Source organism: Thalassophryne amazonica, chromosome 8 (assembly GCF_902500255.1).
Source record: "Thalassophryne amazonica chromosome 8, fThaAma1.1, whole genome shotgun sequence".
NCBI lineage: Eukaryota > Metazoa > Chordata > Actinopteri > Batrachoidiformes > Batrachoididae > Thalassophryne > Thalassophryne amazonica.
This window is the reverse complement of record NC_047110.1, coordinates 103,168,149-103,192,482: the sequence shown is the minus strand read 5'-3', so window position 1 is coordinate 103,192,482 and position 24,334 is coordinate 103,168,149. Positions and strand designations below refer to the sequence as shown.

At 41.9% G+C, this 24,334-nt stretch overlaps 1 protein-coding gene across 1 annotated transcript in view; it reads left to right on the top strand.

Annotated features, from left to right (window-relative positions):
* The first annotated feature begins 3,756 nt into the window (after positions 1–3,756).
* Positions 3,757–24,334, top strand: part of immp2l (inner mitochondrial membrane peptidase subunit 2) — a 355,846-nt gene continuing 335,268 nt past the window's right edge. Inside the window, exon 1 of the mRNA XM_034177128.1 lies at positions 3,757–3,804. The gene's annotated coding sequence lies outside the window, so the exon portion shown is untranslated. The remainder of the gene's footprint in view (positions 3,805–24,334) is intronic.

The window sequence follows — 24,334 nt, the reverse complement described above, 5'->3', positions numbered from 1 at the left end:
GAGCCCATTCTTGTTTGGAATGGCGATGGACAGTTTGACGGATGAGATCAGACAGGAGTCTCCATGGACTATGTTTTCAGATGATACTGATCTGTAGCATGACAGTAGAAAACAGGTTAAGATGAGTCTGAAGAGGTGGTGATATGCTCTGGAAAGAAGAGGAATGAAAGTCAGTATGAGCAATATGAAGTACGTACATGAATGAGGGGGAGCACAGTGGAATAGTGCAACTGCAAAGAATTGGTAAAGGTAGATGAGTTTAAATACCTGAGGTCAACTATTCAAAGTATTTGAGACTGACAGTACAGACAGGGTGGTGTGGAGACAAAGTCAGACAGGTGAGCTTGAGATGGAGAGACCTGTGGTATATATGGAGAAGGATGATGAGGATGAATATACTAGGCAGGAGGAGAAGAGGGAGGCCAAAGAGGAGGTTTATGGATGTGCTGACTGAGGGAGGACATGCAGGTGGTTGGTGTGACAGAGGAAGTTAGAGAGGACAGGGTGAGATGGAATCAGATGATCTGCTGAATGGATCCCGAATGGGAGCAGCCAAAATAGTAATAAGAAGAAGACACAGACTTATGCTGTTCTCAAGGCCATGGTAAACTCTATAAATCCAAGCTGGGACCTTCAGAGTTTGCCAAAGTATGCATTCACTTGAATAACTTGGAAAGCAATATGGGTGTTTGTAGTAACATGGGCTTTGTTTTTGACTTTACAAGGAACATATCAACAAATTATTACAGATAAATGTTGTGGGTGCACAAGATGGAGAATTCCTCAGTTGAGTGCATTTCTATTTGTAGTCTTGACTCACTGATGACATCAACTATTGCAGATGTCTGCAAAAACTGTAACACCAACAACTTCACTAATACATAAGGAATGGAAACGTTCATACAAATATAAAAGATTTATTCATTCATTTTAAATATTACTGCTATTATTGTAGTTGTTGTTGCATCAAGTTGGATAAATCATATTTTCTGCACGTTTCCAAGCAAAAAATTCAACCTGACTATGCATTCAATCCATTTTTTTTAAGTTGGAACTCATAATTCCTATATGTTGACAAGGACTGCTGCCAATGTGACAGAGTATGTGAATACTTAGTATACATTTAGTAGTAGTCAATGATACTACTACCTCCATAGTGGGCAAACAGGCGACACTATGCTATCCCATGAGGCAGGCGGAGCCTGTTAAGCAAAGAACATAACTTCCTGGGAACACAAGCTAGTGGATATATATGAAAATGTAATAGCATCCAAGCAGTTGTGGAGTTGGACAAATATACATTAAATAACTGTCAGGAACCATCTGCTGTTACAAAACAGACATTTTCGTGGCAAATGTGGTGATGTTCATAAGCATAATCTGTTAACATCGGGGCCAAAAGGCAAGAAAGATGGCGGTGGCATAGTACATCCGAATTGTGTCCCTACAACTCCCTTGTTTAACTTCTCATACATACTCCAGTAATGGTTGGGTAGCATGTATGTACTAACCGCCGTTAGTAGATACTAAGTATTTGGTTGCAGGGCAGGAAGGGGACTCAAGTCTTGTGCACTGATGATTTGGAATTAGACTCGATGGACTGCATTCAGAAGGTGGAGGGTCTTTTTAAAGAATAGGCCATAATAATTTGGTGTGAGATATTGATACCTACAACCCCAATTCCAATGAAGTTGGGACGTTGTGTAATATGTAAATAAAAGAGAATACAATGATTTGCAAATCCTCTTCAACCTGTATCCAATTGAATACACCACAAAGACAAGATATTTAATGTTCAAACTGATAAACTTTATTGTTTTTGTGCAAATATTTGCTCATTTTGAAATAGATGCCTGCAACACATTTCAAAAAAGCTGGGACAGTGGCATGTTTACCACTGTGTTACATCACCTTTCCTTCTAACAACACTCAATAAGCGTTTGGGAACTGAGGACACTAATTGTTGAAGCTTTGTAGGTGGAATGTGGCTTGGCATTGTCTTACTGAAATAAGCAGGGACGTCCCTGAAAAAGACGTTGCTTGGATGGCAGCATGTGTTGCTCCACAACCTGGATGTACCTTTCAGCATTGATGGTGCCATCACAGATGTGTAAGTTGCCCATGCCATGGGCACTAACACACCCCCATATCATCACAGATGCTGGCTTTTGAACTTTGCACTGGTAACAATCTGGATGGTCTTTTTCCTCTTTTGTCCGGAGGACACGACGTCCATGATTTCCAAAAACAATTTGAAATGTGGACACAGCACACTTTTCCACTTTGCGTCTGTCCATTTCAAATGAGCTCAGGCACAGAGAAGGCGGCGGCGTTTCTGGATGTTGTTGATGTATGACTTTCGCTTTGCATGGTAGAGTTTTAACTTGCACTTGTAGATGTAGAGACGAACTGTGTTAACTGGCAATGGTTTTCTAAAGTGTTCCTGAGCCCACGCGGCAAGATCCTTTACACAATGATGTTGGTTTTTAATGCAGTGCCGCCTGAGTGATCGAAGGTCACGGGCATTCAGTGTTGGTTTTCGGGCTTGCCGCTTATGTGGAGAAAGTTCTCCAGATTCTCTGAATCTTCTGATTATATGGACTGTAGATAATGGAATCCCTAAATTCATTGTAATTGAACATTGAGAAACATTGTTCTTAAACTGTTGGACTATTTTTTCACTCAGTTGTTCACAAAGTGGTGATCCTCACCCCATCTTTGCTTGTGAACGACTGAGCTCCTTTTATACCCAATCATGACACTCACCTGTTTCCAGTTAACCTGTTCACCTGTGGAATGTTCCAAACAGGTGTTCTTTGAGCATTCATCAACTTTCCCAGTCTTTTGTTGCTCCTGTCCCAGCTTTTTTGAAATGTGTTGCAGGCATCCATTTCAAAATGAGCAAATATTTGCACAAAACAAAAAAGTCTATCAGTTTGAACATTAAATATCTTGTCTTTGTGGTGGATTCAATTAAATATATGTTGAAGAGGATTTGAAAATTATTGTATTCTGTTTTTATTTACATTTCACACAACGCCCCAACTTCATTGGAATTGGGGTTGTATTTTAATAAAGTAATAGGGACTTAACTCAGACTCTTCTTTAGTGACTTGGACTCAAAAAGTGAGGTCTTGGGACAAAATTACAAATACACTCTTTTCATGTAGCTAAACTGTAAAAGTATTGCATAAGCTTAGCAACTACTATGTTAATTAGTGTGAAAAAGTTGAAATATTACACTCATTTCTTAGATATTACAAAGTCTTTCCAATCCAGATGTGAATTTGCAACCACTAACAATTATCGCCTATTTGACTGGCTGTGTTAGTAAATATTTATTACAGTTTTGTGAAGATTCATGAGTAGAATGTCTATTGGAATGTCACCTTTATGAGTTTCATTAAAAAAAACCCCGAATAAATCAGATATGTTGAATGACCAATCAAAATCTGTGCACAAATATCTCTTGTAGTAACAATATATCAATTTTTAAAATTGATGCATTGATGTAAAGTTCAACAGAAAATAGTTTAATGTCTGTGAATGTGCTAATTTGTTTCCTACAGAAGTCTGCTCGCAGTGAGAAATCAGTTATTAAGACAATCAAATATGATATAGCCTGAAGAGAATAAAATGTATGGACTGATTGCAGAATATTAAGTGACGCCCTAGTGGCCAAAATACGAAATACTGTAAAAAAATGCAACACTGAACGTTGCGGCTCTGTTGGATGGGCGCTAGGACCCGGGGGAAGCCGCGTGGATTGAGGTTCACAACAGGAAGACAGAAGGCACGTTGCTGGTAGGTGTGTTAGCATTTTGAGCTTTGGTTTATTTTTTTGAATGAAAACTGACGTTTTAAATATCAATAATCAAACGCTGAGCAACGCACCAGCTTATAGTGGAGATGTGCTTTTAACTAACAGCTGTTTGTAAACGTGACACTGTTAGAATGGTTGTTAGTCAGTAGTTAGCAGTGATTGACAGCTGCCATAGAGTTCATACACTCAACAAAAATATAAACGCAACACTTTTGGTTTTGCTCCCATTTTGTATGAGATGAACTCAAAGATCTAAAACTTTTTCCACATACACAATATCACCATTTCCCTCAAATATTGTTCACAAACCAGTCTAAATCTGTGATAGTGAGCACTTCTCCTTTGCTGAGATAATCCATCCCACCTCACAGGTGTGCCATACCAAGATGCTGATTAGACACCATGATTAGTGCACAGGTTTGCCTTAGACTGCCCACAATAATAGGCCATTCTGAAAGGTGCAGTTTTATCACACAGCACAATGCCACAGATGTCGCAAGATTTGAGGGAGCGTGCAATTGGCATGCTGACAGCAGGAATGTCAACAAGAGCTGTTGCTCGTGTATTGAATGTTCATTTCTCTACCATAAGCCGTCTCCAAAGGCGTTTCAGAGAATTTGGCAGTACATCCAACCAGCCTCACAACCGCAGACCATGTGTAACCACACCAGCCCAGGACCTCCACATCCAGCATGTTCACCTCCAAGATCGTCTGAGACCAGCCACTCAGACAGCTGCTGAAACAATCGGTTTGCATAACCAAAGAATTTCTGCACAAACTGTCAGAAACCATCTCAGGGAAGCTCATCTGCATGCTCGTTGTCCTTATCGGGGTCTTGACCTGACTCCAGTTCGTCGTCGTAACAGACTTGAGTGGGCAAATGCTCACATTTGCTGGTGTTTGGCACGTTGGAGAGGTGTTCTCTTCACAGATGAATCCCGGTTCACACTGTTCAGGGCAGATGGCAGACAGCGTGTGTGGCGTCGTGTGGGTGAGCGGTTTTCTGATGTCAATGTTGTGGATCGAGTGGCCCATGGTGGCGGTGGGGTTATGGTATGGGCAGGCATCTGTTATGGATGAAGAACACAGGTGCATTTTATTGATGGCATTTTGAATGCACAGAGATACCGTGACGAGATCCTGAGGCCTATTGTTGTGCCATACATCCAAGAACATCACCTCATGTTGCAGCAGGATAATGCACGGCCCCATGTTGCAAGGATCTGTACACAATTCTTGGAAGCTGAAAATGTCCCAGTTCTTGCATGGCCGGCATACTCACCGGACATGTCACCCATTGAGCATGTTTGGGATGCTCTGGACCGGCGTATACGACAGCGTGTACCAGTTCCTGCCAATATCCAGCAACTTCGCACAGCCATTGAAGAGGAGTGGACCAACATTCCACAGGCCACAATTGACAACCTGATCAACTCTATGCGAAGGAGATGTGTTGCACTGCATGAGGCAAATGGTGGTCACACCAGATACTGACTGGTATCCCCCCCCAATAAAACAAAACTGCACCTTTCAGAGTGGCCTTTTATTGTGGACAGTCTAAGGCACACCTGTGCACTAATCATGGTGTCTAATCAGCATCTTGATATGGCACACCTGTGAGGTGGGATGGATTATCTCAGCAAAGGAGAAGTGCTCACTATCACAGATTTGGACTGGTTTGTGAACAATATTTGAGGGAAATGGTGATATTGTGTATGTGGAAAAAGTTTTAGATCTTTGAGTTCATCTCATACAAAATGGGAGCAAAACCAAAAGTGTTGCGTTTATATTTTTGTTGAGTGTATGTACGGTGCATCCATAAAGTATTCACAGTGCTTCACTGTTTCAACATTTTATGTTACAGCCTTATTTCAAAATGCATGAAATTCATTTTTTTTCTCAAAATTCTACATACAATACACCATAGTGACGATGAGAATTTTGCAAATTTATTAAAAATAAAAAACTAAGAAACTAAGAGTTTTTTTCTTCAAAACTTTATTTCAACAAATGCAATAACAAATAGTAAAAGAAACTAAGAAAGTATTCGCAGCCTTTACCATGAAGCTCACAATTGAGCTCAGGTGCATCCTGTTTCCAGTGAGTATGCTTTAGATGTTTCTACAGCTTAATTGGAGTCCACCTGGGGTAAATTGAGTTGATTGGACATGATTAGGAAAGACACACACCTGTCTACATATAAGGTCCCACAGTTGACACTGCATGGCAGAGCACAAACCAAGCATGAAGTTAAATGAATTGTCTGTAGACCTGTGAGACAGGATTGTCTTGAGGCACAAATCTGGGGAAGGGTACAGAAACATTTCTGCTGCTTTGAAGGTCCCAATGAGCACAATGGCCTCCATCATTCATAAATGGAAAACTTTGGATCTACCAGGACTCTTCCTAGAGCTGGCCGCCCGTCTAAACTGAGTGGTCGGGGGAGAAGGTTCTTATTCAGGGAGGTGACCAACAACCTGGTGATCACTCTGTCAGAACTCCAGCATTCCTCTGTGGAGAGAGGAGAACCTTCAAGAAGGACAACATCTCTGCAGCAATCCACCAATCAGGCCTGTATGGTAGAGTGTCCTGATGGAAGCCACTCCTTAGTAAAAGGCACATGGCAGTCCACCTGGAGTTTGCCAAAAGGCACCTGAAGGACTCTCAGACCATGAGAAACAAAATTCTCTGGTCTGATGAGACAAAGATGGAACTCTTTGGCGTGAATGGCAGGCGTCATGTTTGGAAGAAACCAGGCACCATCCCTACAGTGAAGCATGGTGGTGGCAGCATCATGCTGTGGGGATGTTTTTCAGTGGCAGGAACTGGGAGACCAGTCAAGAGTGAGGGAAAGATGAATGCAGCAATGTACAGAGACATCCTGGATGAAAACCTGCTCCACAGCACTTTTGACCTAAGACTGAGGCAACGGTTCATCTTTCAGTAGGACAATGACCCTAAGCACACAGCCAAGATATCAAAGGCGTGGCTTCAGGACAACTCGGTGAATGTCCTTGAGTGACCCAACCAGAGTCCAGACCTGAATCTGATTGAACATCTCTGGAGAGATCTGAAAATGGCTGTGCACCGGTGCTCCCCATCCAACCTGATGGAGATTGAGAGGTGCTGCAAAGAGAAATGGGCAAAACTGCCCAATTATGGGTGCACCAAGCTTGTGGCATCATATTCAAGAAACCTGAGGCTGTAATTGCTGCCATCAACGAATTATTGAGCAAAGGGTGTGAATACTCATGTACACGTGATTTCTTTTCTTTTTTTTTTAATTGTAAAAAAAAAACTTTTCTCATGTTATTATGGGGTGTTGTGAGTACAATTTTGAGTGAAATTATTATTTTTTTAACTGTAATTTTGAAATAAGGCTGTAACTAGGGATGGGGCCGATCCAATCCAATATCGGTATTGGGTTCCAATACCAATGCAATTCACATCTTGGAAATCGCCTACAACTTGTAGAGTTTTCCGATCCAGGAGCTACAGCTTTGTGTGTGTGTGTGCGCTTTGCTGAAATGTCTCCACAAGTACTGCTGGCTGCTCTGCTGGCTAGCTGTGGAGTGTGGGGGGTGGTGGTTTCCTGAGCAAAGGCGAGTCTCAATGAAGAGTGCGCTGCCACAACTGACTCCAAATATGAGTAAATTAGGTACTTTTTATTTATTTTTTGGTGGTTTCTTGTGGCATTTTGGGAATGTGCTCTTACCTCAAAAAGGTACATGTACTCGGGACGGGTGTGCCATCTGGTGTTCAAGAGATGAAACTTCAGCCACTGACCCAACAATGGCCCAGTTTACATGTACAAAAACACATATACCATTAATCATATTTTTTTCATTCTTTTACATTTGCATGGTTTTCAGCATTCTAAAAAGCTAATTTCTTGGAGTGAGAGAGAGATGTATGTATGTATGTATTTATTTACATCTTCTTAATTTTTACTGAGGCCAACATACGAGGTCTATTAGAAAAGTATCCGACCTTATTATTTTTTTCAAAAACCATATGGATTTGAATCACGTGTGATTGCGTCAGCCAAGCTTGAACCTTCGTGCGTGAGTTTTTTCACGCCTGTCAGTTGCGTCATTCGCCTGTGAGCAGGCTTTGAGTGAGGAGTGGTCCACCCCTCTCGTCGTTTTTTCATTGTTTAGGAATGGCTCAGAGACTGCCGCTTTGCTTGATCAAAATTTTTTCAGAAACTGTGAGGGACATAAAAGTGGACACCATTCGAGAAATTCAGATGGTTTTTGGTGGAAATTTTATGGGCTTCGCTTTAAGGATGACCCAGAGTGACTGGTGGTGTGCCACGCTCCGAAGCCGCCATCGACAGGCTGAGGGACCATTTCATTTCTAAACGGATGGCTGTATGGATCCGTGACCATCGTGTGCAATTTCTCTGGTTATCACAAGAGCTGAACATCAACCATTTTCTGGCAGATTTCACTTTTAACAAGAGATTTTGTCATGGAAAGCCGAGCGGAGGCTTCGCGCGTCACGATGGATTCGCTACTGGAGTGAGACAAAACCACCTCCGTTTTGGTCTCACAGGACGGTTTTGAGATGGCGTTCAGACAGCTGTCAGTGGTTTTTCAGTCGAGTGATTATCCGAGAAATTGTGGATGTGCCTGGACATGCCAGAACATGCTCTGTGAGGCTTCATCACGGCGTTGCTTTGCGCCATGCAGCACCGCCGCGATGCGCGAAGCCTCCGCTCCTCTTTCCATGACAAAAACTCCTGTAACAGTGGAATGTGTCGTTCATTTCCAAACTGGACACTGTGTTTTATCCGGGATGTCATCTGGCTAGCACAGGAATTGTGAAAAGACATGGACATCAGCACTTTTTCGGCACATTGAGATAGATGTGCGGAGGAATTCCGCGCGTCGCGGCGGTGCTGCATGGCGCAAAGCAACGCCGTGATGAAGCCTCACAGGACATGTTCTGGCATGTTGTTATTGCGTTTATTTTATGTAAACATGAATACAATGATTTGCAAATCCTCTTCAACATATATTCAGTTGAATACACTACAAAGACAGGATATTTAATGTTCAAACTGATAAACTTTATTGTTTTTGTGCAAATATTTGCTCATTTTGAAATGGATGCCTGCAACATGTTTCAAAAAAGCTGGGACGGGATTTGCAAATCATTGTATTCTGTTTTTAATTTACATTTTGCACAATGTCCCAGCTTCATTGGAATTGGGGATTGATCTATCTGTCTGTCTGTCTGTCTGTCTGTCTGTGTAATAGCTCGTACTCGGACTCTCATCAATGAGATACCTGGCTGTGTCTTGGATTGAATAAAAGAAAAACACCATCTGGCTGTTAGTGCAGCTGATGCTCTTTCATGATGAAATTAATGTGCCTTGTCTGGTTCTCGCTGCAGCCATGCCGTTCTGAGCACACCTGATCCCATGAGATAAGGTGTGCTGGAAAACTGCTTTGGAACACCAGGAGCTAGAAATATGTTTCTCCTTGTAGTGCTAGAGTTGCATCAGGAAGGGCACCCCGTCTTATACCTTGTGTCAGCTCCCAGTACAGATGTACGTCTGAACATTTTGGAGAGGATTAATATGTAAGAAGTAGTATTGAACATAAAATGACACCACGTGTGAGTGAGTACATTCAATTCCACTTAATAACATATGTTAAAAAAATGCCAGTTAGATGTGTTAGTGAGCCATAATTAGTCCAGAGGGACTGTTCAATTGTTAAATACGAGGTCTATTAGATAATAAACCGACACTTTTATTTTTTTTTTAACTATATGGATTTGAATGACGTGCGATTACACCAATCATGCTTGAACCCTCGTGCGCATGCGTGAGTTTTTTCACGAGTGTCGGTGACGTCATTTCCCTGTGGGCAGGCCTTGAGTGAGATGTGGTCCTGCCCTCTCGGCTGAATTCCTTTGTTTCACACGCTGCTCGAGACGGCGCGCGTTGCTTTATCAAACTTTTCTGGACCTGTGAGGAATATCCGAGTGGACACTATTCGAGAAATTAAGCTGATTTTCGGTGAAAAGTTTAACGGCTGATGAGAGATTATGGGGTGTTTCTGTCGGTGTAAGGACTTCCCACGGAGCGGGACGTCGCGCAGCGCTTCCAGGCGCCGTCCTCGGCCTGTTTCGAGCTGAAAACATCCTAATTTAAGGCTTAATTCACCCAGGACGTCGTGAGAGAACAGAGAAGATTCAGAAGAGGCTGGCATGAGGACTTTATGCGGACATTCCACTGTTTAAGGACATTTTTTAATGAAAGACGTGCGCGCAAATTCGCCGAGTCATTTCCGTGACGACTGGGCGAATCTGTGTGCGCCGCGACAGGAAAAACACCTCTGTGTTGAAAACCATTTGTAAAATTCAGGCAGCTTTTGATGGCTTTCAACAAGTGAGTAACTGAGAAATTGTTTAACAGCTTGGGCATGTTCCAACTTGCCGGTTAAGGTTTCCAACGGAGGTGTTTTTCCTGTCGCGACCCCCCCGCGGTCGGGTCCGGCCCGACATGTGACTCTGCCCGCACGTTCTTTCATTACAAAATGTCCGTTAACAATGGAATGTCCGAATAAACTCCTCATGCCGACTTCTTCTGAAAGTTCTCTGTTCTCTTACGACTTCCTGGGTCAACAGAGCCTGAAATGTGGAAGTTTTCAACTTGAAACGGCGAGACACTGCCGCCTCGAAGCGCAGATCGCCGTCAGGCACCGTGGGCCGTCCTTACGGCGACACTACCAGACCAAAATCACTCATCAGCCATTTATCGAATGGTGTCCACTCAGTTGTGCCTTACAGTTTTGAAAAAAATTTGATCAAACAAAGCAGCAGTCTCTGAGCCATTCCTAAACAATGAAAAAATCGACGAGAGGGTGGGCCACACCTCACTCAAAGACTGCCCACAGGCGAATGACTTAACCGACAGGCGTGAAAAACTCACATGCCCACGAGGGTTCAAGCATGTCTGATGTAATCACACGTGATTCAAATCCATATGGTTTTTGAAAAAAATAATAAGGTCAGATACTTTTCTAATAGACCTTGTATATGCTGATTTAGATCTTATGAGTAGATCAAGCCACATATTTTCATCAGTGCACCGCAGCTTTATGGGGGACAGGACTACTCAAGTAGGAGTAGTCTACTAAAGTATCTAGTATTTATTGTACTTAAGTATGACAATTAATGTACAACTATATGTACTCAAGTATTGAAAGTAAAACTACAAGTAAATGTTAATAATCAAAAACGGACTTTTTTTTTTTTTTATATTACAAAGTTTATCTAGGCTTGTAAATGACTGGTAGTATTAGTCAGAATACTGAAAACTGTGCACTTCACACAAAAACACTTCAGAAACAAGGTTTCAAAACCTAAACGAGAGTAGGCTACTCACTAGGTGTTCACAGAAAACAGTTATTTATTTTTCTATATGTATTTATTTATTTTCATTGTTACATGGTTTTATCTTTTCTGTTGTGTTTTGTTTCATTAGATTCGTTTTGTCTCTTCTGCAAAGCTGCACTGTAGAAAAGTTGATTACAGACCCGCTGCAGGTCTGTAATAGAGAAATGTTCATTTTCCTGATAAACAAGTGCGCACGTGCGCAACTGCAAAAAAGCCTATCGGACATGCCTCATGATTTTTTTTTTTTTTAACGAGTAACGGCATGGCGCATAGTGAATATATTGGAGTAGAAGTATGGAAGTATGCAATTAAGATTGGAAATGTAGTGAAGTAAAGGTGAAAGTAAGCTGAATTTAAAAAACTCAAGTAAAGTACAAAGTCTCCCAAAACGTACTTAAGTACAGTAGTGAAGTATTTTTACTTCATTACTATACAACACTGATTATCACCATCGCTTAGGTATGGTCCTGCCTGCTATACTGGCATGAAACAAATTGATTCCCTTTTGTAATTTTTTATTAAAAATGGGACTGCATTCTTTTCACTGAACGACTTGGAGAGATTTTATCTTAGTAAAGACAGCAGCATGATTATGTTACAGTGTTGTCGGACAACTGTAACGATAAATAATTGTGTAGTTATTTGGAAAGCTCCATTGTGGTTCTTGTGATGAGCTTGTTAAAGCTTCTCAAAGGTATTTCTATAACTGACTGATGTCAAAATTAAGAAGAAACATGCAGCACCATGAGTGAATGGTCATTATGAATGGTAATTGGTATTCCAAACTACTTGTAGGCTCACTCTCATCACCTCGTGTTTCCACTTGCAGCATTTATTGGTTTTTGTGATTTCTGTTTCAGAATTTTTATTTTTTTTTACTTCCTCTTGGTTGCCATGATAAGTATGTTTCAGGCTTCATGTGTATGTTTGAATAGTCATGAAGTGTTTTGCATTGACAATTTATGGTTGAATGTGCCTAATATGAGGGAGACTCGCATACACAAAATTCAAAGTTAGTGTTTGATGCAGGTATTTTTGCTTGCAGCTGCTATTTTTTTTTCTTTTATTCATATGTATATTTTTAGTTTGAGTGTATTTATCAAACACAGTGTTTGATAAATGAGGCCCCAAATCCGCTATGGTGACCGCAGGGAAGCACAAACCAAAATAAACATACAAATAAATCTGGGTATCTTTGTCTTTAGTGTCCACATTTCCAGTTAGGTTCCAGATATAAATTTGGAAGCAAATGGCATCTGAAGCTGCAAAAAATGGTGGCGCTGAAGCTGGCAGTGACCTTGCCACTGGTGACACTTATTCATAGGATGGAAAATTTAACCACCTGCTTGCTGTTCTGCCAGGGTGAGCTTTAGGATAACAGATTGGGTACAGATTTGCATCAGTGATTGGTGTTATTGGTGCAAGTCTAATTCAGTCAGCTTGCAGCAGGGTACCCGGTGCGCTGCAGACGGCCCGGTTAAGTTGCCGTGATTCCTGATGACTTCTGTCGTTTCTGAAATTTTGAACAGTCCAAAATTTTGTTCCAGATTGACCTGCTAATCCTGATAGTACAGATGGTGTCTTGCCTGTCCTGACCATGTATGCTTGCAGTTGGGTTGCGGTGGGGTTCGCGGTTATCCCGTGAGTTTGCCCTTTTGCAATTTTTTTTTTTTTTTTTTTTTTGATTGGAAACCCAACTGCAACTGAACCAGACGCATGTGGACAGGAGGTTTAAGGCATGAATCAGTTGGCACAAAGTTGTTTCCAAGGATGCCAAAGGTTAGGTTACCAGTTAGTAAAAGTCAGAAGGGTCCTGCCATTAATATAGAAATTTTATTCATGATTTTGTTCTGACATTTGTTGAGAAGTCCATCCGCAAACCTGGTGTTTGCTTTGCTTGCTTTGTTTGCTATGGGAGAAAGTCATTAGCGGTGGGCTCAGCTTTGCTTCTGTTGGGAGTTCAAGTCTGTGGAGATGCTTTCAGCCTGCATTTGTGCTGTCGAGTGGTGGTCTGGGCTAATACCACCTCCCCCAGCACAAAACTACCTATTGGTCCTCCAAGGTGAGCTGAAGCAGGGATGGTTGTAATGCTTTTCCTGCTGTCCAAAGCCCAAAGAGCCATGATTGATGTTCTGCATGAGAGACAAATCCCATTTGTGTCCTGGGCAGTGGACCTGGATCCTGCTTGCTGACAGTCAACACTGAAACCCATCCAGTAATCACCTTAGTTTTGGCTCAGTGAGCATGTCATGGCTGCCGTTACAGTGTTCACTCGGCAGTGTGGACATGAATAAATATTCAGTGATCAGGCAAAAGAGAAGAGTTGGCAAATGACTTATTTTATTTAATTACCATATGCAAAGTCAGACCAACTGGCACTCCCTGAAATCAAATCAAGTTTCATTTTTCTTTCTTTCTTTATTTATTTTTAACATGTGGATGGTGGTAAATGTCTCCAGAGCTTTGGTGTAGATAATGCTGTTACACCTACAAGCTACGGCATTTGTCTCATACTGATGACTGATAAAACTACATTTAATAATATTTTCTCAACAAAATGCAGCCCATGTTTTACCCATTTGTGTGCTGGATAACGTTTGTTGTTTTGTGATTCATCTGCCCCCCAGTTGTTCAGGGTCGCCACAGCAGATACAGCACAGATGTGCACTGGGTGTTTGCACACATTTTACGCAGAGTGGCTTTGTACTGGGTAATGTTTCTGCTTCAGTAAATGCATTTAATCAAAAACTGTATTTTGTGTTTACTCAGGTTACCTTTCTTTTATGTTATGTATGAAAATCTGAAAGATGTACACAAAAATGTACATCCTCTTCCACTTTCACCAAAAGAAATGGTCTCTTTTCAGAAATTGCAGCAGGGTGATGGGTGAAGTTATGCTGCAGCCTACAGATCTCTGTCTTCATTTGTATCTTGTATAGGACTCTGTTGATGCATCAACATAATTGGCATAATCGACAGCGTAAATTGACTTAATGTGTATCAACACTTTGCAAGGAGGGAGTAATATGGCTGCGCTTCGTCAGAGCATGGACTTCATTAAAGAGCAAGCTGTACACTTGGCCTAGTTTGGAGCCAGGCTTTCTCGAGTAGTTACCAGGCACAACTCACAAAGACGTCTGAGTGAACCCGGCACAAGTCGGGGTACACTTAGCACAACTCTGCATGACTGCAGACAGCTTGGTGTACATTCTGGGCAAACTTAGTGGATGAAAACTGGGTGATTGGATGTGGCGATCTTACCCCGAGCTACCCAAGCTAATACTTAAGTGGTGTTAGTTTTGAGTTTGACCAAATTACTGAAAATTCTGAACATGTTCAAAACCACTACGACCTCTCCTGATGGTGTCAGTCCACTCTGAGCAGCATGCTCAGTTCCCCCTGAGGCACAAGTCACTGTCGAAAACTCGACTACACCCACATTTGCAGTCAAGTAAGAGAGAGAAATAAGTTCATGAGCCCTTGTCTGAGTGTAGGCGGAAGAGGTGAAGTCTGATCAGGGCAGAGCACAGAATACCAACTTTTCAGAGACCAGGACTGACACTTCCCTGCTGGTAATTATAAGTAATCCTTGGAAAAAGTCACTCAGATATTGAAAGAAAAAGTCCATTTCTGTGCCCACCTATTTATTAAGGCACCTGCCTTAAGGAGAACTTTTGGTCTTGATGAGGCTGACATTTCCTGCCCTGACCTTTTACAATCTTCCCAACATGAAAGCAGTAGTTATGCCCAGCTTTAAAGGACAGTTTATTTCTCAATGGTATTTTTTTCTTGTTTCCTGCATCCTTTTACAGTTTCCCATCTTCTGTATGGTGAAGAGAGTGACTTATATGAAGCCACTGTAAAAGGTGAATTTTACTCAACCCAGATGCAGATTGATGGTGGTCACATAATTTTACTGACGGCAGGGCATTCGGGGATGTCTTGTGGATTTGGGACCTTGACATTTTGTAGTTTTGACCTTGTGTACTATTGCCAAGCAACCATCCCAGGCCATTAACAATTTGAATGAAATTTTAAGGGGCGGGGTACTGGAAAGAACCAAGTTAATTTTTGAATTAACTTGGTTAATTCAAAAATTGGTAAAATTGAATTGAATTGAAATTGAAAATTGTAATTTTATTGCAGATCTCATTCCAGTAATAATAATGGATGGCCTCTTTAACTCCCAGAGTCAGACTTCTATCTGCAGCCTACAGCAGCTTCTGTCCTCATGTGGACCAGAGACTACTCTTCGGCCATCAAGCCTGCCTCTCCTACACTGAGGCACTTGCATGTTAGATCCATTGTCACAGAAACGTGCCACATGACCAAAATGTCATAACCGCACAATGCACTCAAGCTTGGGACTCTGGCAAGGGCGGTCGCATTCCTCCCCTTTCTGCTCTGACTTTCAAAGTCCCAGCTTCACCAGACTGTGAATTCTTCAAATTAAGATTTGGATTAACCATGGAATTGATCAGATGGTCTCTCAACGCTATTGACACCTTTTTTTTGGACAAGGAAATCAGGGCTGGGGGACCCTGCGTGCCCTGATGGAACCTACCCAGCGGGCTATGCTCTCGACACCTGAGAGAAATGGAGCGTGGCATGCTTGGCTCCACTCTTTGTGGAAGACGTTGGGGATTTATTTCTATTCGCTTTTATGGTGGGAGGTTTGGCGCTGATTGGTTTGTGCGCTGCCCTGACCTACAGGAATATTAGCAAGACGGCTGCTACCAAAATCTCATCCCCTCATCTGTCCGTCATGATTAATGAGTTTGGCAAGCCAATGCAATCTCAGACTGCTTTAACTCTTGAACTCAAACGCAAAATGGATACCATCTTGGAGCATATTGCTGCATTGCAAATGAATGTGTTGTTGAGGACTGGAGAATATTCTTCATAAATTTGGACTCTAGATGGTCAGAGGTCAAGTAAATGGAATTCTGTATCTCTCCGCCTAACATCAACATGGCAGCCTTAGTGGCTCCTGAAGGTCAGCCCTGCTCTTCCCCCAGAAGGATCTATGGCCTTGGTGAAGACATTTGGCTTCCCCTTCTTATCTATCCTCCGTTCCCCCAAGCTGGCTGTGCGATCATGTGTTGCTGTTCCCCCCCCCCGCACTCACATTGCCTCAATTCGGATGACGGACTGTTTCAAAGTTTAGCGTACATAAACAATCAAATGTACGAGGTCTATTAGAAAAGTATCTGACCTTATTATTTTTTTCAAAAACCATATGGATTTGAATCATGTGTGATTGCATCAGCCAGGCTTGAACCTTCGTGCACATGCATGAGTTTTTCACGCCTGTCGGTTGCGTCATTCGCCTGTGAGCAGGCTTTGAGTGAGGAGTGGTCCACCCCCTCGTTGTTTTTTTCATTGTTTAGGAATGGCTCAGAGACTGCCGCTTTGCTTGATCAAACTTTTTTCAGAAACTGTGAGGGACATCAAAGTGGACACCATTCGAGAAATTCAGATGGTTTTTGGTGAAACTTTTATGGGCTTCAAAGAGATTACGGAGTGTTACTGTCGCTTTAAGGATGGCCCAGAGCGACTGGTGGTGCGCCGCGCTCCGAAGCCGCCATCGACAGGCTGAGCGACCATTTCATTTCTAAACGGATGGCCGAAAAAGTGCTGATGTCCATGTCTTTTCACAATTCCTGTGCTAGCCAGATGACATCCCGGATAAAACACAGCGACCAGTTTGCAAATTAATGGCACATTCCACTGTTATAGGAGTTTTTTTCATGGAAAGAGGAGCGGAGGCTTCGCGCGTCGCGGCGGTGACGCATGGCGCAAAGCAACGCCGTGATGAAGCCTCACAGGACATGTTCTGGCATGTTCAGGCACATCCACAATTTCTCGGATAATCACTCGATGGAAAAAGCACAGACAGCTGTCTGAACGCCATCTCAAAGCCGTCCTGTGAGACCAAAACGGAGGTGGTTTTGTCTCGCTCCAGTAGTGAATCCATCGTGACGCGCGAAGCCTCCGCTCGGCTTTCCATGACAAAATCTCTTGTTAAAAGTGAAATCTGCTGGAAAATGGTTGATGTCCAGTTCTTGTGATAACCAGATAAATTGCACATGATGGTCACGGATCCATACAGCCATCCGTTTAGAAATGAAATGGTCCCTTAGCCTGTCGATGGCGGCTTCGGAGCGCGGCGCACCACCAGTTGCTCTGGGTTGTCCTTAAAGCGACAGTAACACTCCGTAATCTCTTTGAAGCCCATAACATTTTTCACCAAAAACCATCTGAATTTCTCGAATGGTGTCCACTTTGATGTCCCTCACAGTTTCTGAAAAAATTTTGATCAAGCAAAGTGGCAGTCTCTGAGCCATTCCTAAGCAATGAAAAAAACGACGAGAGGGGTGGACCACTCCTCACTCAAAGCCTACTCACAGGCGAATGATGCAACCGACAGGCATGAAAAAACTCACGCATGCGCACGAAGGTTCAAGCTTGGCTGACGCAATCACACGTGATTCAAATCTATATGGTTTTTGAAAAAAATAATAAGGTCGGATACTTTTCTAATAGACCTCGTATATGTGCGGTTGTTTTAATTCTGATGTGTGTCATTATTACATTCAACTAGTCATAATTGTGGATTATTTGCTGTATAGTTGTTTGAGGTAATTGGGTATGAAATGAATTGGCCTTTTGGGGATCAATAAAGTTGTCTGAATCTGAAAGTGCTACGCTTCATCTGAGTCTCCCTAAGTATGCATTCGTTTGAAACAAGTCAATCCAGCAGTAACCAAAAATTCCCCAAACAGACCTCTTACGAAAGATGTTCCACATTAAGACAGGAAGCATCAGGCTCTTAAAGACATGGACCTTCTGCAGGCATCTCTGTCCACTGACCTCATGACTCTGTAAGCTCTTCCCAAGTGTTTCTTAATCTCAAAGGGTGAAGACCCAGAGACATGAATGTTACTGCTGAGATAAGTGAATGTCTCTACAAGTTTAACACACACACATGCGTCTGATGGCCGGGTCCAGGAAGTCATTGAAAGCCTGTATCTTAGTCTTAATCCAAGACAGTTGCAAACCCAGCACTTGTTCCAAATTATTTTTTAAACTTTGTGGGTCAGGGTTTGTATCTGGCTCCCCGTCTGCTTCCCTGACAAAGAAGAGAACTGCTGTGGATGCAGAAGTGGAAGTTGTCCGGGGGAAATTTCACAGCAGGCATCTGTAATCACAGTTCCTGCTGTCTTTCTGTTTCCTCCCCCATGGATTTATCTGTCTGGAAAAGCTTTGGAATGCCGACATTAGTCACATCTTAGAGTGCAGCCCACAGACCCCGAAATTCAATTCTGGCAATCGGAACAAAAGCACGCCACAGTGTCTTCAGCTGATGGTGTCTGATATGCTGAAGTGAGGTCTACTTTGGGCTCTCTGCTGAGTGGATTTCATATTTTATACCTTCCGTATCGAGTTCATCTGAATAAATTGGAAATGGTCAGCAGAATTGGGTTTGTTGAACTCATGGGAGAAGCTGCTTTAAGAGTTGAGGCCTCTGCATCATGCTAGTCCTTTGCACTGTTCTTTGACATCAGTTCATTTTTTTATATAGCGGTATGTCAAAGAAGGAACTGTTATTCTACAACTGGTGCCATCTAATAACCACCAATAAGTGTTTATGATAACCTGTCGACTCCATTACCACCGTTTCTGTATATTGGGCGGCGTTGTAAATAGCAGTGTAGTGCGACATTTGCTGCATTAAGCCATTTGTCACTGTGTTGACTATATTAATGTCTTCTCTGCAGATTTGATAAAGGCTGTTCTCCCAGTGGAGTTCTCTTTAATGTGCTGGAGAGCAGTTGTCACCACGTCATAAACAACAGCGGGGCGGCTCGCTGCTGATACTGTAGTACCACAATCGCAAAGAAACTGTGCCGCTCAGACCACGTCACTGAGTGAGAGGAGCTTGTGTTTCTTGAGGTTGTCCTGCTTAATTCAGTAGACTTCACTGGATTTTTCACTTCAGATACTGTGACTGGTGCATCACTGGTTTGATCCCTAAAACAATAATTCTAATCCAATTGTATTTTTTCTGTAAATCTGAATGGATAATCGTGTGAGATTTCAGACTGTATAATATCGGGTAATGGTGGCAAAATATTCGACCATTTCACATTTGGATGTATTACTCCACACTCTGACTGGTGTTCTGACGAGATGTCATTCCTTTCGAATATCATTCCTGTCTTGGAGGATGCAGCTGTGTACGCATGCGCTGTATTGTCTGGATGTGGAATTGTCAATTTATGCGATGAGACGCACAATTCGACAGAACACCGGCCGTGCGCGCTGCTAGCTGTTAGCTGAGAGTGAGAGAAAGTCGCATGCCACCGCTATCGATATGGGTGAATTTAAGCTACCATACGAAAGTATTGATGTGGATTCTGATACAGAATTACCATTTCACATTTGATGGATTTTCAGTCTGCGCCCTGACTGCTGTTGGAGCGACGCTGCCTCACGGTAAGCCTCGCCGACCGAATTACCTACAGAAAAATAAACCGTGGAAACGATGGAATTGGATTAGAATGGGAATAACCCATGTGTCTGATGATTTGCGTACGTTCATGCCGTGATATGGTCGCAAATATCCGTTTTACCGTAAAACTCCTTCTTACCGGCTCCGCTAACGCATCACTGGTAAAGCTCAATTTGCGACCGTATAACCATCATGAACGTCCACAAATCATTAGACACAACAGGATATTCCTTAAATGTGCAGTGTGGGAGATGAAAGAGAAACATTTGTCCCACTTTCTTTAACACAACTTAGCCTATTATATAAACCAGGGCTGTGTTCCACATTCAAACTTGAACGGTTGTGAGATCACACTTGAAAAGAGCAGTGGAGCAAACTGCCGCTGAGGACACTTAGTTCAAATCCACCTACATTGACTTCAGTGTGAGCAGCTGTTCTGACATTAATTGGTGTGGTAACACCTCTGGAGTGCTGTCATTGTACACTCCTGGTCAAAATTTTGGCACCCCTGGTTTTCATTTACATGAATCAGAATAGCTTCTGAAATAAATGCAAAATAACCCATTATCTTTTTGCAATTAGAATAATAATGGAATCAGTCAGTGAGGGTTTCTGCTAATTTCTACCAGTAACTCTGTTAAAAACTACTGCATAATCAACTTAGAAATTTTGGACACTGAGATATTTACATCTGCCAAGGATGTAATAAAGTGACCGGTGTTTATTTGTCTGTCTATTAGCAGGATTACGTCAAAACTACTGCACAGATTTTGACGAAATTTTCACCACAGTTACATATTAGGCCAAGGAAGAACCCATTACATTTTGGAGGTGATCTGGACTCTGGATCAAGTTTCACTTTATATAGGCTTTGAAAGATTACTGTTAGCAGGATTACGTCAAAACTACAGCACAGATTTTGACAAAATTTCACCACAGTTACATATTAGGCCAAGGAAAAAGCCATTAAATTTTGGAGGTGATCCGGACTCTGGATCAAGTTTCACTTTATATAGGCTTTGAAGGATTACTGTTAGTAGGATTACGTCAAAATTACTGCACAGATTTTGACGAAGTTTTCACCACAGATAGATATTAGGCCAAGGAAGAACCCATTAAATTTTTGAGGTGATCTGGATCCGGATTCTGGATCAAGATTTCCCTTTTATATAGGCTTTGAAGGATTACTTCAAAACTACTTCACGGATTCTCACCAAATTTGAACCACAGATAGATATTAGGCCAAGGAAGAACCCATTAAATTTTCGAAGTGATCCAGATCCGATTGTCAGACGTCAGAAATCTCTGTTTGCTCTTGTTGAAAATAATTTTCAGTTATTGTAGCACAATCACAGTGGGCACAGCAAAGTTGTATCAACTTTTTTTGTTGTTGATGTTGTATTACATTGGGACATTGGTGAACATAATATCAATGTCGCTTCAGTGTCTCTTTTCTGATGTTGTAACCACATCACGATATGACACTGATGTGACTTTGAAATGTGGTTAGACTTTTGCCCAGGGAGTCCTTCTTTTTTTATAGTGTGTGCACACACCATTTGTTTTGGACAGAAAACAGTCACCCCAGATTGAGCCTGTGCATTATGCAGCACTCTAGATATCTTGCGCGTTTGGTTTTTCACAACACAAACGGGACCAACCTTCTGTTGCTGAGTTTTGTTAACCACCACGCTGTGGAAGCATGATGTCACCTTTATGACTTTGAAACTTCTTGATAACATTGTGAACCATTAAAACAGTGACATTGGCTTTGGTTTTATATCTTTTGTTAAAAGCACTTCTGATGCTCTCAAACATTTGTTTCTTTGCTGTTATGATAAAGTAACAGGGCGCGATCATCCCCTTGACAATCAGGTCCATCAATAATTGGACTGCAACGGTTTTTGTCATTTTGCCTGTGTAGACCTCCACAATGGACTTAAAATGAAACAATCAACATGTGTTTGTCGTGCCAACTTTCAGCTTTAATTGAAGTTTTATAAAATATCACCTTAATCATTTAGACAAGTCAGGGGAATGATCATTTGAATATGTCTTGGACTTCATTTACAATAATCACCATGAAATACAATCAGTATGATAGTAAATCTGTCTGGAGGGGGAGCCTCTCAGAATCTGAGTGACTGTTCATGTAGATAGATAGATAGATACTTTATTGATCCCAGAGGGAAATTCAAGGCATCCAGCAGCTTGCACATTAGACAAGACACACACATTGCACCAGACACACAAAATAGGGTTAAGTAAATAAAAGAAAAATAGACTAATCAATAAAAGCTACTAACTAAAAATAAAAATAAAATTTGTGTGCAAGTGCAGCATCCAGTCTCAGAGAATATGACGGAGGAGTAAATGTAGTAGTGCAGTAGTGAGGAGGTAGCACAGATGTAAACAGTAAACAATGTGAACAGTGTAGGTTGTGCAAAGAAGTAAGCAGTGTAAACAGTGTTGGTAGTGCAAAAGAAAGCAATAAAAGGTCAAACAGATGTGTCACAGGATTATTTCTTACTGAGATGGGAAGAGTTGAACAGTCTGATGGCCTGAGGGACAAAAGACTTCCTGAATCTGTCCATGTGGCAGGACTGGGACAGCAGTCTGCCGCTGAATGAGCTCCTCTGCCTGATGATGGCGCTGTGCAGAGGGTGCTCAACATTGTCCATGATGGCCAGCAGTTTACTGAGGGTCCTTCTCTCTGCCACTGATGTTAGTGTCTCCAGCTCTGTTCCCAGCACTAAACCAGCTTTCCTCACCAGCCTGTCCAGTTGCCTGGCGTCCCTCCTCTTCATGCTGCTCCCCCAGCAGACCACCGCAGAGAAGAGGACTCTGGCTACCACAGACTGGTAGAACATTTGCAAGAGTTTATGGCAGATCCTGAAGGGCCCTAACCTCCTCAGGAAGTACAGTCTGCTCTGTCCCTTCCTGTAGAGGGTGTCAGTATTGGCTGACCAATCCAACCTATCGTCCATAAGTGTCCCCAGGTATTTGTAAGTCTGGACCACCTCCACATCGACCCCCTCAATGGAGACTGGCTGCAGAGTGGGCCCGGACCTTCTGAAGTCCGCTACCATCTCCTTTGTTTTGGCAATGTTCAGCTGCAGGTGGTTTGATTTGCACCACTCCACAAAGTCCTGTATCAGGTCCCTGTACTCTCTTTCCTGTCCCTCTCGCACACATCCCACAATAGCAGTGTTGTCCGAAAACGTCTGCATGTGGCACGACTCCGAGTTGTAATTGAAGTCTGATGTGTACAGAGTGAACAGAACTGGAGAGAGCACAGTTCCTTGTGGTGCTCCAGTGCTGCTGATCACTGTGTCCGAGGTGCAGTTACTGAGTGTGACGTATTGTGGTCTTCCAGTTAGATAATCAGTGATCCAGGTGACCAGATGAGTGTCCACCTCCATCTCCATGAGCTTGTCTCTCAGTAGCAGGGGCTGGATGGTGTTGAAGGCACTGGAGAAGTAAAAAAACATGACCCTCACAGCGCTGTTACCCCTGTCCAGTAGGAGACTCCCAAGACACCCTGGGCAACACACTTTAGGCTTCTACAAATGTAATTAGTCATGTGCTTCCTGGCAAACAGTACACAGCAAAAAAGGGGTGTCTAAAAACAAGATAAAAACACTAAATCTGAGGGAAATTATCTTGCTGAATGGACAGATAACTTCACCTGACAAGATGTCTTGAATTAAGTTTGTTAAATCTAGAAATAAGCACGTCAAACACTTTAAATAAGATACATTATCTAACACAGTGGTTTTCAAACTGTGAGGTGTGAGAAGACAGAGTTTGGGGCAACCCAAAAAAGAAGAAAGTAGAGGATGATCTTCATTTTCTCCTCTCCACAGTCCATCCCCGCATCAGCAGCATGTGCTCATCAAAGACTCCTTTCTCACACTAAACAAGAGACTAAATAGATGAGAGACTAAATATGTATAACAGTTTAATTAATATTATTTATGTTAAAATGTGTTAGTTATGTCAAAAGACATTTAAAAATGTTTAAATGTTAAAAAATGATGTTTAAAATATGACAAAAGGTAAGAATAGAAAGCTTTTTAAAAACATGTTTGAAAAGGGTGTAAAATGTGTGAAAGAATAAATAGTTTATATATGTTTAAGATGTTTACAAAGGCTGTATAATGTGTAAATGCATAGACAGTTCCTTAAAAACGAATAAATATATTTAAAATCTGTTTAATGTGTAAAAATAAAATAATTTTAATAATAAAATGAATGCAATTATTCTGGCTTGGTCTCCTACTCTTCTGTCTTTTTGCGGTGACTCTTCTTGCCTTTGCATGGTGTTTCCATTTCAGGTATTGGATTTGTGTATAAGCTCCATGAGGAACATCGTAAGATTTTTAGGATTTACAAGTGTTTTTGACTGTTAAACTTTATTTAAGAATTTAGCTGAGTTAAAATTGGTAGAACTAAATTTAGTGGAAGCTAATTGGTTTGCTAGCTAATCTGCTAATGGAAAAACATTAGCCTCATTAATTAGCTGTTAGCTGAGCTGTGCCCACCACGGGTTTTTGACCATCTGAAAAAGTGTGTTGGATGA